We start from the raw sequence: 16755 nt of genomic DNA, 5'->3' as shown, positions 1-16755 counted from the left end.
CTCCTTCCTCGACTGAAATTGATATTTGGAGTATATTCCATGCATTATCGAAAATTATGGTATTTTATTTTTTTTAAATCGTTTTATATTTTTTCTAAATTGATGGTATATATTTTATCTATTACAAAAGTCAATTATCATAACATAAAATTTTATTTTTGACTTGTATAAATGAAGAATAAAACCATTAATTAAGGTTTATATTATATTTTTACAAGAAATACGTGGTATCCATTTAAATTTATGGATGAAATTAATTAATTGATTATATTAATTTTGCATGAACTAAATTACCTCTCAGTGATTAAAAGAATTGTTATTATTTTTAGAGTTCACGTGTTCGAGCACTAACGATTGTAACAGGATGATTGTGCATATATTATCGAATGATTAAAAATATTTAGAACATATATTATTTTGTAATCACTTGAGTTTAATAAAAAAAGTATTTTTGAATTAGAAAATGTTTAATATTTTGACTATATAATGGATCTGATACAACAGTTTGTTAATTTGAATTTTTCTTTCCTATTATGTGATAGATATAAAATATTATCTTAATTAAATTTTTATTTTTATGATTAATTATTGAAAATATGTTAATTGAATTATTATTTAAAAATTTATATATTATAATTTAATTAAGATAATATTTTATTAAAAAATTAATAGATTATTATCTAATTCAATTTATTATAAGAACAAAGTATATTTATATTTATTTTATAATTTATAAACTAAAATTAGTTTTATAATCCTAATCACTCGTCTTAATAATTTTATTTTCAAAATTTAAACATAAGATATCCTTTATCCTATGACGTGTATTTGATTCACCGTAATTATTTTGCAGAGAACATTTCCTAATTTTCTAGTATTTAGTTCAAGAAAATGCATTAGGTCAATGGACATTAACATGTAGGTCAATGAAAAAAGGCAAGCATTTTCAGTATAACAACTATCGCTTCTAATGTCTTTACTTTCTCATTCATCTGATGTTGGAATATTATGGTGAAAAAATTATGGAATAAAATATAACATTTTTAAATGAATTACATTAACCGAAGATTTTGATATGAAAACACGGTAAAATGGCCCAAATAACGTGGTTGGAAATAGTTTCCCCAAGAATAATGTGATTCCCCGATTAATTTCTCATATTGGGTGATTTCTACAATACAAGAAAAAGATTTTAGAAAATCTCGGTTTTTTCAGAAAAAAATAAATTTTCCGGGATTACTATGCGTGTTCAGGCATTCAAGCCATGCAGAAGGCACCGAGATTACTCGACGTCTTCAGTGTAGGGTGGTAGGTTGTCTCCAACTGAGAATCAGGTAAGTAATAATGGAAATATTAATTATTCATTAATAATCGAGTAGGTTAGTAGTTGGTGGTTGAACGGACAATTGTAATAAATATTCAGGATGTTATAAAATGGAGTGTTTTGGTTGATAATTGGGGAGTAAAATAGTGGTGAGGAAAGAAGAGAAGAGGCAAAATATGAAGAAGAATTGAAAGAGTAAGCATCCGAGAAGAATATTAGAGAAAATTTTGAATGAAATTTTCTTCCAATATATATAATATGTAAGTATTATTCAAATAAAATTTTATTCGTATTCGAATAAAATATCTCTATTTCGTATTATTTAATATTAAAATATTAATTTTAATATGTTGTTGCAGGTAAAAAAGATGTGAGTAAGAAATTCGAAAAGATTTTTTTATAACATCAACTTGTAGGAAGAAACTCTCAATTAAGTGAAAAAATATATTATTTAAAGTATTTTACGATTTATTGTTAGTTACATATTGTCTTAGTAAATGTCAGTTTATGATTTATTGTTATGTAAATATCATTATTATAATTTCAACATTATTGATTTAGTATTTGTAGTAGAAATATTAAGATAATTTGATGAACATATTCGACTTAGTATTTGTAGTAGAAAAAATAATATTTATTATAATGACGAAAAATAATATTTATTATAATGACGAAAAATAATGACACCATTAATTATTCATTAATAATCCTGGTAGGTTGGTGGTTTGTGGTTGAAAGGGAAAGTATAATGAATATCTTGGGATGTTATAAAATGAGGTGTTTTGGTTGAGAATTAAGGAGTAATAAATTCGAAGTAATAATAAGTAGTTATAAAAAATCTGAAGTAATAAATTTAATCATTATTATAATATAAGCATAGTATTTAATCCGAACATTTGATTTAGTATTTGTAGTAGAATTTTTTCATTATAATAACGAAAAATAATATTTAGTATAATGACAAAAAATAATGGCACCATTAATTATTCATTAATAATTCGGGTAGGTTGGTGGTTATTAATTATCCATTAATAACCTGGGTAGGTTGGTGGTTGTGGGTGGTGGTTGAACGAGAAAGTATAATGAATTAGGGAGTAATAAATTCGAAGTAATAATAAGTAGTTATAAAAAATCCGAAGTAATAAATTTAATCATTATTATAATGTTATAATAGTAGTTAATCTGAACATATTTGATTTAGTATCTGTAGTAGAAATTTTTTTATTATAATGACGAAAAATAATATTTATTATAATGAAAAAAATTATGGCACCATTAATTATCCATTAATAACTCAGATAGGTTGTGGTTGGTGGTTGAACGGGAAAATATAATGAATTAGGGAGTAATAAATTCGAAGTAACATTAAGTAGTTATAAAAAAATCTGAAGTTATAAATTTAATCATTATTATAATTTTATCATAGTATTTAATCCGAACTTATTTAATTTAGTATTTGTAGTATAAATTTATTTATTATAATGAAGAAAAATAATATTTATTATAATGCCAAAAAATAAGCTTTGCAGGTAGACTGCAACTCATTCGAGATGTATTGTATAGTTTGACTAACCATTGATGGAGACAGTTAATCTTACCCAAGTTATCAAAAGGGTTAAGCAACTGTGTTCTCATTTTTTTCTGAAAAGGTTCTCATGTGGCTGACAATAGTACTCGTGTTAATTGAAAGCAGACATGTTGGTTGGCTGAGGTTTATGTCAATGCAAGCTGGAGCCTTAGGAGGATTTTCAAGCTGAGGAGGGAGGCTCGAGCTTTACTTGTTACTTCTGTTAAAGTAAATGATTTGAGGGCGAGATGAACATGGGATGAGATTGGGGTGAAGAGGCCTAAACTTCTTTAACATAAGCTTGTTAGGTGTCTTGGTCACGTACCCAAACATAGCGTTATTGTTTGGATGATCATTTTGGGAAGATTGTCTACTAAGGACATGCTTTTGTAGATTGGGGTAAATGTGGATGCTAAATATATTTTTTGTGGAAATGAAAATGAAACAAGATATCATTTGATGTTTGATTGTGCTTTTGCGAGACAACTCTGGGAAAATGTTTTGCGACCGTGTGGTCTGCATAGGTGTGCAATGAGTTGGGGAGAAGAGCTTGCTTGAAATTGTTCCATTTTAAGGGCAAAACTCTCACTGCAACTGTTTTTAGGATGGATGGGATAGACATACATATTATGTTTGGGAAGAGAGAAAATATAAGGTAATCTAAGGGCATACTTGTAAGGTTGTTGATTTCCTGCTGATCATCAAGTTAGTGATTCAAATTAGGCTGAAAGGGAGGACTTCCATTAGGCCAAACCATGTAAATGCTAGGCTTATTAATGCTCGGAGTATTTTATAGTTGCTCCTGTTGTTGATCGTAGCAGCTGATTGCTTCTTTTAAGTAATAAATTAAATTTATTCAAAAATAATAATTTTACCAAAATCTTTCTAACTACCAGTAACTTTATTAATTATTATCGTATGCATCAAATTTTCAAATAAAAGCACATAAATCTTAAATTTCCTAATTTTTTTAACATCATTGTTTCATAAATTTAATCCATTTAGATAGTTTACCCTTTAATATATCCACATTTAATTATTGGTAGGCCGAAAACATACGACACTCAATCGCAGGGTTTTTTGGCCCAATAGGGCAGAGGGAAAAAATTAGGCACCTTGACTTTTAATTGTGGAGACGCAGCGGCCACGGTTCCGAGGGATGAAATCGGCTATGATAGCACCGCCGCACATGTCTTAAGAGGAACTATTTGGCTGAAGCAGTAAGAACTGTAAGGTAATGTTTATTCTGAGAGCTTGAAAACCTGTAATGGAGAAGGTGATAATGAGAAATATGAATGGTTTAAAGGAAGGTCTTTTTTCAATAAATTTGGAAAATAAGTGAAGAAAGAAGAACAGCGAGAAGTTAAGTAGGGGACGGAAATAGTTAAAAGGTGCGGTACAGTAAATACTTGCCTTCCTTTGACTTGGATGCCAAGCATCTAATAATAATGATAACATCACTTCATCATTTATACTGTTTTGATTGGATGAGGATAAAAATCATAAATCATCATTAAGCTTTTTTTAAAATGATTATATTTTTCATTATAATTTTCATACTTCTAAAATGTTATTAAAAGAGTGATGCAACGTACTAAATTAAATGAAAATATCTTATTTTTAATTAAAACCAAGGTTTCTTTTTTATATCATTTCAATATTTTTAAATAATAATTTAAAAATGATAAAAAAATAGATTTTTTTAAAATATTTGAAAATAATTTTTTAAAATATATAATTTTGTGATTTTTCATTCATCGATTTCTTATAATAACTAATTACTTATTTAATTGCGGTTTAATTGCGGTTGCATTTCTAAAATTAAAAATTATAATTTTTTATATTTAGAAAATTAAATTATCCAAAAATTAAATTATTTTTATTAATTCATGTGATTCAAGCAATTAACTTTTGTTCAATAAGTTTAAATAGAATTTAAAAATAATACATATAGAAAGTTATTGTATTACATTAATAAGAAAAATACATTCAAACTAAAATAAAAATAACCGAAACAGCCATTAATTTTTAGTAATGTATTAAATAATTTATATGGTATAATTTTAATATTTACAATATAAAACTAGAAATTAATATTTTTACGAAAAAAACTATAAATTTATATTTAACTTACATTTCAATATTTGGAATTGTAAAAGGACTAAAACCATAATTAGACATTTTTTCGCGCCAAGCATCTCTCGGTTAGAGACTTAGAGTTGTAAAGTTAGGTGAATTCCTTTGAGCAGATTGATTTAATTATTGAAAAGAAAACAAATGTAAGAAACTGACGTGGTTGTCAAGTGGCAATCATATTTATATTGATATGCCATTGCTAATAATTAACCCCTCAAGGCCTCCACTTGCGGTTTTCCACAAAATCTATGGGCTTTGCTTTTTGTACAAACCAACAACTTGGGCTCATCTATACCTATAACAATCATACACCTACTCTTACAATTAACTGATGCAATCATGCACTAAATAATATTATCCAACTCTATTGGATGTAATAGGCTGTCATCCATTAATTATTGGACCATTTTCACTCTTATGGTAGCCCGAAAGGGCCATTATGTTCTTATGGCATGTACTCGTTTCTGCTTTGAGAATGATTATAAAACATGCAGTCGGGGAGTGAACTTTTAAATTATTAAAATGAAAACTTTTAAAATTTTAAGAGATAAAAAATATATTATTAATAAATATTAAAATATATCTAAAATATATAAATAATTTGAAATTTTCGAGGATTACCCCAATCATTCTCCCTCAATTCATCCCTGCTCTCAACCTCTCCAGAAATAAAAATTGACGGTCCAAAAATCGAATATGGATTGGTGTTTGAAAATTGTCATTTCCAAAGACGTTAATGATCTGTCCATTTTATTGGTTCCGCCAAATGTCTGTTGAATGGATTTTACAATATGGATGTTAGCTAATGGGTACTACTAAACCTACCGAAAAAATAATAAAAAATTTAGTCATGTTGAAAACAACAATTAGTGGACTAACCCTTTTTCAGTTTTATTTTCCCAGTCCCTACTAGACTACACGTGGCGTTTTGTTGCTGACTTTGTTTATCATTTTACTATCATTTCACTATCATTTTACTAAAAAAATATAATAATAAAAATCAAATATTCATTGATTTAATTTAATTACCAGATTAAAACTAGATTGATGTTTGATTCAAATCATATTTGGACAAATTTAATTCAAACTATCGGGTCGGGCTTTTTTTTAAAAAAAAATTGGGTTCGGATCGTGTCATATTTTTTAAGGACAAAGTTCAGGTTTGGTTGGACCACCCTATCCGACCCATGTCCATCCCGACCGCTGATATCAATCGCTCGATAAATCGTAGCCGACAAAGAAGTCTGCTTACGACCTACCAAAGGAGTCGTGGGCAATTACGTAAATAATTTACAATATAAATATAAAACTATTCAAACATAGAAACTTTTAAAATAATTTGATATTTATCAATGAATGTTTTAATATTTATTTTTTATACATGTATGTATAATTAAATAATAGCGTAAATACTACACGTATAATTTATTATTTACTTAATAAGAACATTTTAGTTAATAATATATTTTAATATGTCGCTTTAATAATATATAGTGGTATACAACGTACAACTTATCCTAATTTAAATTATCAATGTTATAAATAATATTGATTTCTTTAATTGGAATTAAAGATTGAAATCCGATATAATGAATAAAAAATAGAGCTAAAAATTATCTGTGATAATGTTTTATAATATTTAATTTATGAAAATATATACTGTGCAAGATCCGGTTGGAATGAATGGGAGGCGGTTGGGTACGTTGAGTTCAGCGCACGTGAAACATAGAAAAAGGTGGGTTGCTGTCCAAATGCTGACAAAGCATTCCTTTTTTATTATTTTATTAAAAGAATTGGTATGTTTAGTAAAACACTTGGTACATTTAGACTATCCCTAGCTAATATATTAGTGATGAGCTGGCATAACAAACTAGATTCTTCTAGATCCTTTGTAAAACTTATGAGGAATAAAAAAAATTAGAGCACTTTGCATAAAATAACAGAAAGCTCCACATGGTATTGGTTGCCTTGAGATCTAAGGATTTCCTTCTTCCTTAGATGCCTTTCTTTCTTCCATGGGTTTGCAATTGGTGATACGGAGGTTTCCTCGAAGGTGCTACAAAAAGGCTTCACCAATAAAGAGCTTAGCGTGGTCTTGGATGAACACAACTTCATGCTGTGGAAGCAACATGTGCTTCTGGTAGTTCGTAGTCATTGTCTTGAGAAGTTTCTCACTAGTGACGTCATTCTACCTCCGTCGATGGTGGTTCTGGAAAATGGTTCGACCATAGAAAAAGAAGCTTATGAACTCTATGTTGCGCAGGACAATGCCTTCACATCATGGTTTCTATCCACTATGACTTCAACGATTCTTCCCTATTTGGTTGGTGCTGAGTCTGCTGACACGGCTGCGCAGGTTTGGGCCACAATCACAAAGTTCTTTGCCAGCTAATCGACAACTACGATAATGAACTTACATTATTGTTTGAAGGTCGTTCGTAAAGAGGACACGAGCATGAGAGTCTTTATCTCTTAAGTCAAGGAACTATGTGATGCCCTCGCTATATGTAGTTGCTCAGTGTCTAAATATGAACATGACGATTGTCATAACCATTTTTTATAAAAATAATTATGTATTATTTAAAAAAAATAATTATGACTTTTATTTTGAAAAATTGGGGATATTAAATTGATTTGTATAAAATTGAAAAGAGTTGTCATCGACTTTTGGGTTAGGTAGGTCAAATACCTAAAAACGTATTTTTTAGAGCAATTTTAAGAGAAGTCGTTTTTAGACAAAAACTGGTCTGCGTTATCAGAAAAAATTTTAGGAGTTCAAAAACTGGTCAAGCACCCCCACAGCGCCCAAAAATCAGTACTTAGTCGCTTATATACCGTCGTAATGGTGGAACTTAAAATTCAAATCAAATTTAAAATTATGATCTATTTATTGAATATTAATTAAAGTAAAAGAAAATCATTTACGTGATAAGAAATCCCGAGATTTGCAATCATCCGTTCGTACTTAGTCGCTTATATACCATCGGGAAAGCTAGCCCGCCTATTTTTTATCCGTAAAGAATATTCTATCTTCGAATTACTACAAAATGATATAAAAAATTTGCAAAAAATATAATTCATTTATCTAGAACATATATCATTAATACTAGCATAAAAAATTAAAACATTAAACATTATAAACATAGAATAATAAATAAATAAATAAAATAAAACAAAATAAAATAGAAATATTATGATTTTAATAAGTTCATACAAAGATATTCGTGTTTTCAAGTTCATATTCTACTAAAATGTCGTATCAGATTGCACCACTTCGATCAAATGGTACTTTCCACACCCGTTCTACGAATGATGTTCATGAAAATAATTTCAAATGTATATATATCAAGGAAATTGTGTATATCAAATGAACTAAAACACAACTAAGTTTAACCACAATATCATAAATTAGTTAAAATTTATTATAAATAATAATATGTATATTAAGTAAAACATATATATATTTACAACTATACCAAAATATTAATTCATAAAAACAAAAATGAAATAAAAATAAAGTACAACTCAATTCAAGGATTAAAATGCTAAATATAGTTAGTAAAGGATCTAAACAACACTTAAATAAAATAACAGGGGCCAAATAAACAAATAACCCAAAATAAAACTAAACAGTGACTAAAACCTACATCAGAAAGATCTCATGGACTTGATATGTAAATTTCCATTTTAATGTATCAAATAAAGGACTAAAATATAATGAAAGTAAAACAAACAAGCCATATTCAATATTTAACCTAAAAGTACAACAACAGTGATTAAAATGTAAATTTTATAACTATAGAGGATAATGTCTAAATTTACAAAATATTAATGATAAACAGCCCCATGACCAAAATACTAACATTACAAATTTGGGGCATGAAATACAAAATAAATAAACCACAATAAGTTCCCATAAACAAACTTTACAAAACATGAAGGCCCTTCTAACATAATTTACCCACGCTGGAAATTACACCCCGATCTCTCATTCACACGACGTCGTTTGGGACTTGGTTTATAAGGCTAAACCAAAGGCCTACACTCGGTATGAATCTCCCATTTCTCATTTCCCTCAATCTCTCTAAAAACAAAGAGCCAAAAGGCTCTCAAAACACTCTCCCTCTCCTCACCTCTTTCTCTGCAGTGGAGAAATAACCAGTAGCCATGGCCGTCGTAGATCGGTGGTGATAACTCAAGAGACACAACCCGAGATCAACCCTAGACTCTCCCCTCTCTTCTTGCTTTGAAAACCATCCCTTTACCCCCCCAGGAAAAAACGAAAACCACCCCCTCGTAAACCTAGATCTAGGAAAAGGGAAAGGTTTTTTTTTACCTTCTACAAAGGGTTCTTTGCACTCCAGCGAGGTGGCTAAGGGCCAAATCTACAAGGTACGTTTTGGTTTCCCTCCTCTCTTAGTTCTCTGTTTTTCCTTTTTTATATATGGACTCTCTGGTTTTCTTTTGTTTTTTTTTTACTCTGTGTGTTTTCTTCTGGATTCTCTCTTCCCTTTTATTTTCTCCTCTCCTCTCGTGAAATCTACTGCCCCGAACATATAGGATATCATTGGCCTCTCTTGCTGATTGAAAATCTAGGGTTTTTTCTGTTAAAGTATGCTCAAAGACCAATCATATGATGATTGTAATAATAATTTTATTTACCGATTTTATTGAACAAAGACATTGCCGCTATCATTTTCATATATGTGTTTAACATAAACAGGAAGATAATAAAGTCCATATAATGACATAATTGTTATTATTAAAAGATCCTAGTCAAGTATTATTATGGGCATGGACAATAATAATACGCTTAAGACTAACATGTTATTGATTGATGACAATGAGTTGTCATTGACATAGAGAATTTATATTGATACATGATTTTATTGTTAGAGAACAATGTATTGGATTGACCGACCATGAGCATATGTCTTGGATTATTATGTGACAGTCATAACATTGCTCATGGTGATGACTATATGTATGATCCTCAGACTTGAGATCAATAATATCCCAACATATATTATTATATGTTTTGATGCAGCTAAACAAGCTCCGTAACTGGTTGCTCTATAAAGACTGTTATTGAATATATCTCAATATATGTAGTGGGTGTGTATGATTAAGATAGGATTTGTCCTTCCTACATAATAGGAAATGTATCACAGGCCACTTGATTGAGTAAGACTAGAAATGCATGGCCATGCTCGAATAAGTTGATATGAGATATCATAAACTATTCGTTAATTAAAGTCTACTCTAGATATCAAGAAACAATAGATGGGCTATACAAGTGTGATTATTCCAAGACTTGTGCCTATTCTAGATATAAAGGACATAAGGATGTAATACACTAACATGTTATTGATTGATGACAATGAGTTGTCATTGACATAGAGATGTCAGAATTGATACATGATTTTATTGTTAGAGAACAATGTATTGGATTGACCGACCATGAGCATATGTCTTGGATTATTATGTGACAGTCATAACATTGCTCATGGTGATGACTATATGTATGATCCTCAAACTTGAGATCAATAATATCCCAACATATATTATTGTATGTTTTGATGCAGCTAAACAAGCTCCGTAACTGGTTGCTCTATAAAGACTGTTATTGAATATATCTCAATATATGTAGTGGGTGTGTATGATTAAGATAGGATTTGTCCTTCCTACATAATAGGAAATATATCACAGGCCACTTGATTGAGTAAGACTAGAAGTGCATGGCCATGCTCGAATAAGTTGATATGAGATATCATAAACTATTCGTTAATTAAAGTCTACTCTAGATATCAAGAAACAATAGATGGGCTATACAAGTGTGATTATTCCAAGACTTGTGCCTATTCTAGATATAAAGGACATAAGGATGTAATACATAAAAGAGTAATCACCAAGATGATATGTCGAATCATATTTTCTTGTAACTTAGGTGACAATGATATATTGCTAGATGTCACTCATTGTATGTAATATTAGAATTGTTCTAATAATTACTACTAACGTAACAAGAACCTACAAGGTCACACCCTAGGATTGAAACGAGCAAAGATGTACAATTTGTTGTACGTTACTAAAATATATGTTTTAATAATCCCGAATATTTAATTTCAATTAATTAATTAATTATAGATTTAATTAATTTGAAATAATAAAATCCCCAATATGATTAGGGTAACTTGGATATAAGAGGATTATTAAATTCCAATTAATTAAATATAGATTTAATTAATTTGAAATAATAAAACCCTAATATGATTAGGGTAACTTGGCTATAAAAGGGTGTGTTAGGTCTAGCAGTCGTTTTTGCAACAAACACACAAACCCTTCAGCCATTTTCTCTCAAAATAGTTCTGGGGAAAACAAATATTGCTCTCAATCGGGTGAACTGAGTTGAGGCCGAGACGTGATTTTGTGGAGACTTTCGATTCAAATCAATCTACACCACCGTATTCACTGCTGTTCTTGTTGTTTTCAAGGAACCCACTATAAGTATTTGCTTCTCTTCCTCCTGATTTCAGTTTTTCGTACTTGGATCGCTGGTGAGACTGTTGAGTTTTATTTCCGCTGCACCATGAGGTGTACCGACGGTCCCAACAGTGGCATCAGAGCCACTTGTACGATCTGATTTTGGGTTGATGCGATATGTATGAGATGCATGTTCTAGTTTTATCGATTTCGGTAAATATATTGATATCATTGTTCAAATCGATACCCGTAACGATTAATTTGTTAATATGTTTTTCAATTGTTTTTTTACTGGATGATCTATGGGAGTGCGATAGCAGATCGCGTTTAGCAGGGAAACAATGGTTGCTCCAATGCAGAAAACCTTCGTGATTGAAAATCCCAAACGAACGATTCTGTTGATAATTGTTATCAAATCGTGAAGTTTTTCATGGAAACAGAAGTACTATTTTTCAAAAAAAATCCTAGACCCTGCAAGGGGCTTCGCCCCTTGACCCCTTATCAACAGTACAAATTAAAGGCCCATATTAATATTTTTTAACAAAGGCGTAACAATGTGAGTATATATATATATGATATGTTTGTTTTGCACGGTGTTTGATATGCATGGTTATAGCCCTTGTTCAATTCACAATGGTTTATTTTGAAATACGGTCTGCGAGCCGTGCCTTTCTATATATTTGTTGTCTTTATTTTCTCATCTTACTCCCTCGTATGTAAAATGAGTTTCTTTTAAAATTGTAAATCTATGAAGATTCACAAGGAGCAGAAGAATGGCGAGAAGATGCCTAGAGAGCAATCTTAGGCTTTAAGGTTCTTGGTTCTCCCATTGGCTTGGGATGGGCCACCTTAGTCATTGGTTTGGGCTATAACCATTGCATATTATTTATTGCTATATTTGTTATGTATGCAATTCATCAAATGATATAATAAGAATAAATATTGATGAGATCAATAAGGGCCTAATATTAAAACGAACAATGATGAGATAATTACGCAAAGCCCTCTTTATAATCTAAGTTAACTTAACAGTCCAATATTTACCCTCGTTAAGGCTTTGATCGATATTGTGTGGGCTTTGCCAAAGCATTGGCACATAAATCTAACTTGGTTAAACGTGAAGAATAAGCAAGGATATTCATCGGTTGAAATATTGTTAATAACTTAGCTAGGTTATTCTAATAGGATTAGAACCTAGAGGTTAAATATTTGGATAAGTCATGAGATGACTTGAACAAAAGTTTTTCACTAAAATGAGGAGTTATATGAGATGTAACTAGTCAAGTGTTACTTACCTAAATAATCACTATCCTAAAAGAAAAGCCAAAGCTGATTTAGGAAATTGATGTATTATGGATCCTCACCCACTAGAAAAATTTTCGTTGAATTTTTTTGAAATTAAAACAAAGAGGGTTTTTAATTTTGAATAAAATAGTGGGAGTAATCTGTAAATAAAGTCCTATTTATAAATTTTAATTCGGTAAATTTACTTACTTTAATATTTCTATTGTTGTAGATTTAATGACAAACAACACTTTATCACTGCGATAACTCCTTGAGAAGGATAAACTTAATGGCATAAACTTCCTTGACTGGTTTAGTAATTTGAGAATTGTTCTCAAACAGGAAAGGAAGGAATATGTCATTGAGGAACCTGTTGAAAACATTTTGATATTTCGATATAACAAATTAAGTTAAATGAATTTTAAGATTGTGCAATAAGGTTTTCTAAGTATATTCGATATAATTATTCGAATATCAAAACATTACTCTAAATCTTTCAAAAATCATTTTTAATCCTTACTCAAGTGTAAAATTAAGTTTTAATCTTAAAACAATTTCAAAATAATTTTACAAAGTATTTCGAACCATTTCAAAGCCAAAAATTTCAGATTGCTCAAAGGGAACCGATTCCCCCCCAAGGGGTACCGATTCCCCCTGAATGGTTTGGCTCCGAGAATTCCAGTATGCTCGGAGGGAACCGATTCCCCCCAGAGGGTACCGATTCCCCCCTGTGTAACGGTCAAAATATTTGAATTTTACACCTAAGGTACCGATTCCCCCACGCTCCAAACTATTTTATTAATTGATTTCACACTAAAACGGCTATATTATCTTCATTAATGATCCCCCAACGTTTAGAAGTGATTCAAGGTGTATTTAAGCAAGCTTAGAAGCCATTGATCAATAACAAGAAACATCAAGCAACTAAAATCAAGAGAGAATCAAAGAGAAAGCATCAAACCTCAAGTTTGAGCATTTCAAGCCTATTTTTCATTCAATATTCATCTTGCTTTCAAAAACACTTATTGTGCTCAATTTTATTCATTTTTAGTGTTCCTTTCTTTGTTCTAGAATTGTGCAAACAATCTACCTTGTGAGGATTTCCTTGTAAGTTTACAAATTTATATTGTTCTCTTTGGGAGAGATTGTTCTCAAGAATTTGGGGTATAATTCTTGAGGGTTTGTAAGGTTACTCTTTGTCCTCAAAAGAAAGACAAATTAGTGAATTTGTGGAAAATCCTTAGTGTGGATAAATAAGGTAGTAGACGTAGACTTTGGTTGAGAAAGTCGAACCACTCTAAATCGCTGTGCAATTTCTTTCAATTTTCTGCAAAAGCTTCCACCAAAATTTTTATTGCCAATTCACCCCCCTCTTAGCCAATTCCGTCAATCGATTAACTCAATAATTGGTATCAGAGCCTAACTCATTTGAAGGTTTAATCGCCTCTTGAGTCGATTCGGGAAGAGTTACATCGATAATCAAAGTCATCAATGGCCTCTACTTCAAACTTCGACTCCAGTCTTGATTCGATGCCCGCCAACAAGCCTCCTTTCTTCAATGGGGCAAATTATGCCTATTGGAAAAATAGGATGATGTACTTCATTCAAGCAAGTGATATGGGAGCATGGAATGTCGTAGAAGAATGATACTTCAAGCCTCTCACTCATCCAAGATTATGGAGTGAATGAGAGACAAAAATGTTCCAGCTCAACTCTAAAGCCATCCATATCATATTTTGTGCTCTTGGACCAGATGAATACGGAAGAGTTTCATCTTGTACAACTGCCAAAGAAATATGGGAAAAACTCTAAGTCACTCATGAAGGTACCGATGAGGTAAAGAAATCTAAAATTAGTATTCTAACGCATAGCTATGAAAATTTTAGGATGAAACCAAATGAAGATATCAAAGCTATGCCGGATAGATTCTCAACAATTGTCAATGGTCTCAAATCATATGGAGAGATCATTTCAAATGAAAAGCTTGTGAGGAAGTTATTCTACTCCCTCCCAAAGTCGTGGCAATCAAAGAAGACGACAATCATCGAGTCTAAGGATCTAACATCCTTAACTCTTGAAGAGCTAATCGGTTCACTCCTCACTCATGAAATGATTCTTGAAGATGAGGTGGACCTTGATAAGATTGAAGAGACACCAAAGGAGAAGGAGAAAAAGAAAAACATTGGAGTTTCTCTTAAATCCATAAAAAATGAGAGTGACTCGGATGAAGATGACGATAACGAGGAAATGGAATTGTTTGCCAAACTGTTCAGAAAAATGATGAGACCTTACCGAGGAAGAAAATTCAAACAAAATGAAGGCCTCAAAAATGAACCAAAAGATAAGGACCCGATCATTTGCTATGAATGCAAAAAGCCGGGGCATGTCAAATATGATTTCCCACAATTGAAGAGAAATGGTCAATCAAAGAATAAGCACAAGGCTCATGTGGCTACATGGAGCGATGAAGAAGGTTCCGATGAAGAGGAACAAGAAGTAGTAAACTTGTGCTTAATGGCATTCGGGGAAGATTCTAAGGTAACCTCTAACTCATCTGATTTTGATGATTTATCCTATGATGTGTTATTAGAGGAATATAATGGGTTGGCTATGGATTATGAGAAATTGTTTTTAAAATATAAAAATGATATTTCAAAATTACAAAATGAAAATAAACTCATATTCAAAACCAACAACGATCTTGAAAGTAAAATCAAAGACTTGCAAATCAAACTAGAAGAGTTTGAAAAGAAAAATTTGGATTTGCAAAATTTACTTTCAAAGGTCAATGATGATCATCAAAAGAAAATTGATGATCTTAAAACTTCTTTTGATAAAGTTGGAACAAAACGTTTTGAAAATGGAGAAAATTCAAAATCCAACTTTGTTAGAAAAAGTTTTAAAAACTACAATCATAGAGGTCCCCAAAGAACCTCTAATGGAAAAATCGTTAGAAGTATATGGGTTCCTAAAGAGCTCATTACTACTAAAGATAAAGATATCCTACACAAATTGATACCTAAGGGGACTAGGATTTTGGAAACTAATGAATATGAACCCAAAAGAATTTGGGTACCAAAAATTAGAAATTAATCTATGTTTTTAGGAAAAGGAGCATTGCTACAAGGCACAGGAAACAAATCCAAATTCATGGTACCTTGATAGTGGATGCTCAAGACACATGATCGGAGAAAAAAACCGGTTCATTGAACTTAACGCCAAAAATGGAGGAGAAGTGACTTTTGGTGATGATTCAAAAGGTCACATTGAAGGTATTGGTACTATTGGTAATACCTCTTCCATACAGATTAAGAATGTTTTATATGTGATTAGTCAATTTTGTGATAAGGGATTCAATGTCATGTTTGATATTAATGGTTGTAAAGTCATTGACATTGCATCTAATCGGATTATGCTTGTTGGTCATAGAATAGGAAACATATACATGGTGCATTTAGATTCTATTGATATGACTAATTTGTGCCTAGTTGCTAAGGATGAACATGATAGTTGGTTATGGCATAGGAGAATAGGACATGCTAGTATGAGTGTTTTGTAACGGCTAGTTCAAGGTGATTTAGTTTGAGGGTTACCTAAGCTTAAATTTGATAATGATAAAATCTGTGATGCTTGTGCTAAAGGAAAACAAAAGACGTATCAACTAGTAGAGTATTACAATTGATCCATATAGATATTTTTGGGCCAACTAGGATTACTAGCTTGGGTAGAAAACAATATGCATTTGTCTTGGTAGATGACTATTCTATATATACTTGGGTTCTATTCTTAAGTACTAAAGATGATGCATTAGAAAAATTCATCACATTTTCAAAAATAATCCAAAACGATAAAGGTTACTCTATAACTAGTGTTAGGAGTGATCATGGCACTGAATTTGAAAATCTTGGATTTACTGAGTTTTGTAATTCTAATGGTATTAGTCATAATTTTTCAGCACCTA

The sequence above is a fragment of the Hibiscus syriacus genome, unplaced genomic scaffold (assembly GCF_006381635.1).
Source record: "Hibiscus syriacus cultivar Baekdansim isolate YM2019G1 unplaced genomic scaffold, ASM638163v2 tig00112738_pilon, whole genome shotgun sequence".
In the NCBI taxonomy this organism is placed as follows: domain Eukaryota; kingdom Viridiplantae; phylum Streptophyta; class Magnoliopsida; order Malvales; family Malvaceae; genus Hibiscus; species Hibiscus syriacus.
The sequence above is the reverse complement of the archived record's forward strand: the minus strand, read 5'-3'. Positions refer to the sequence as shown.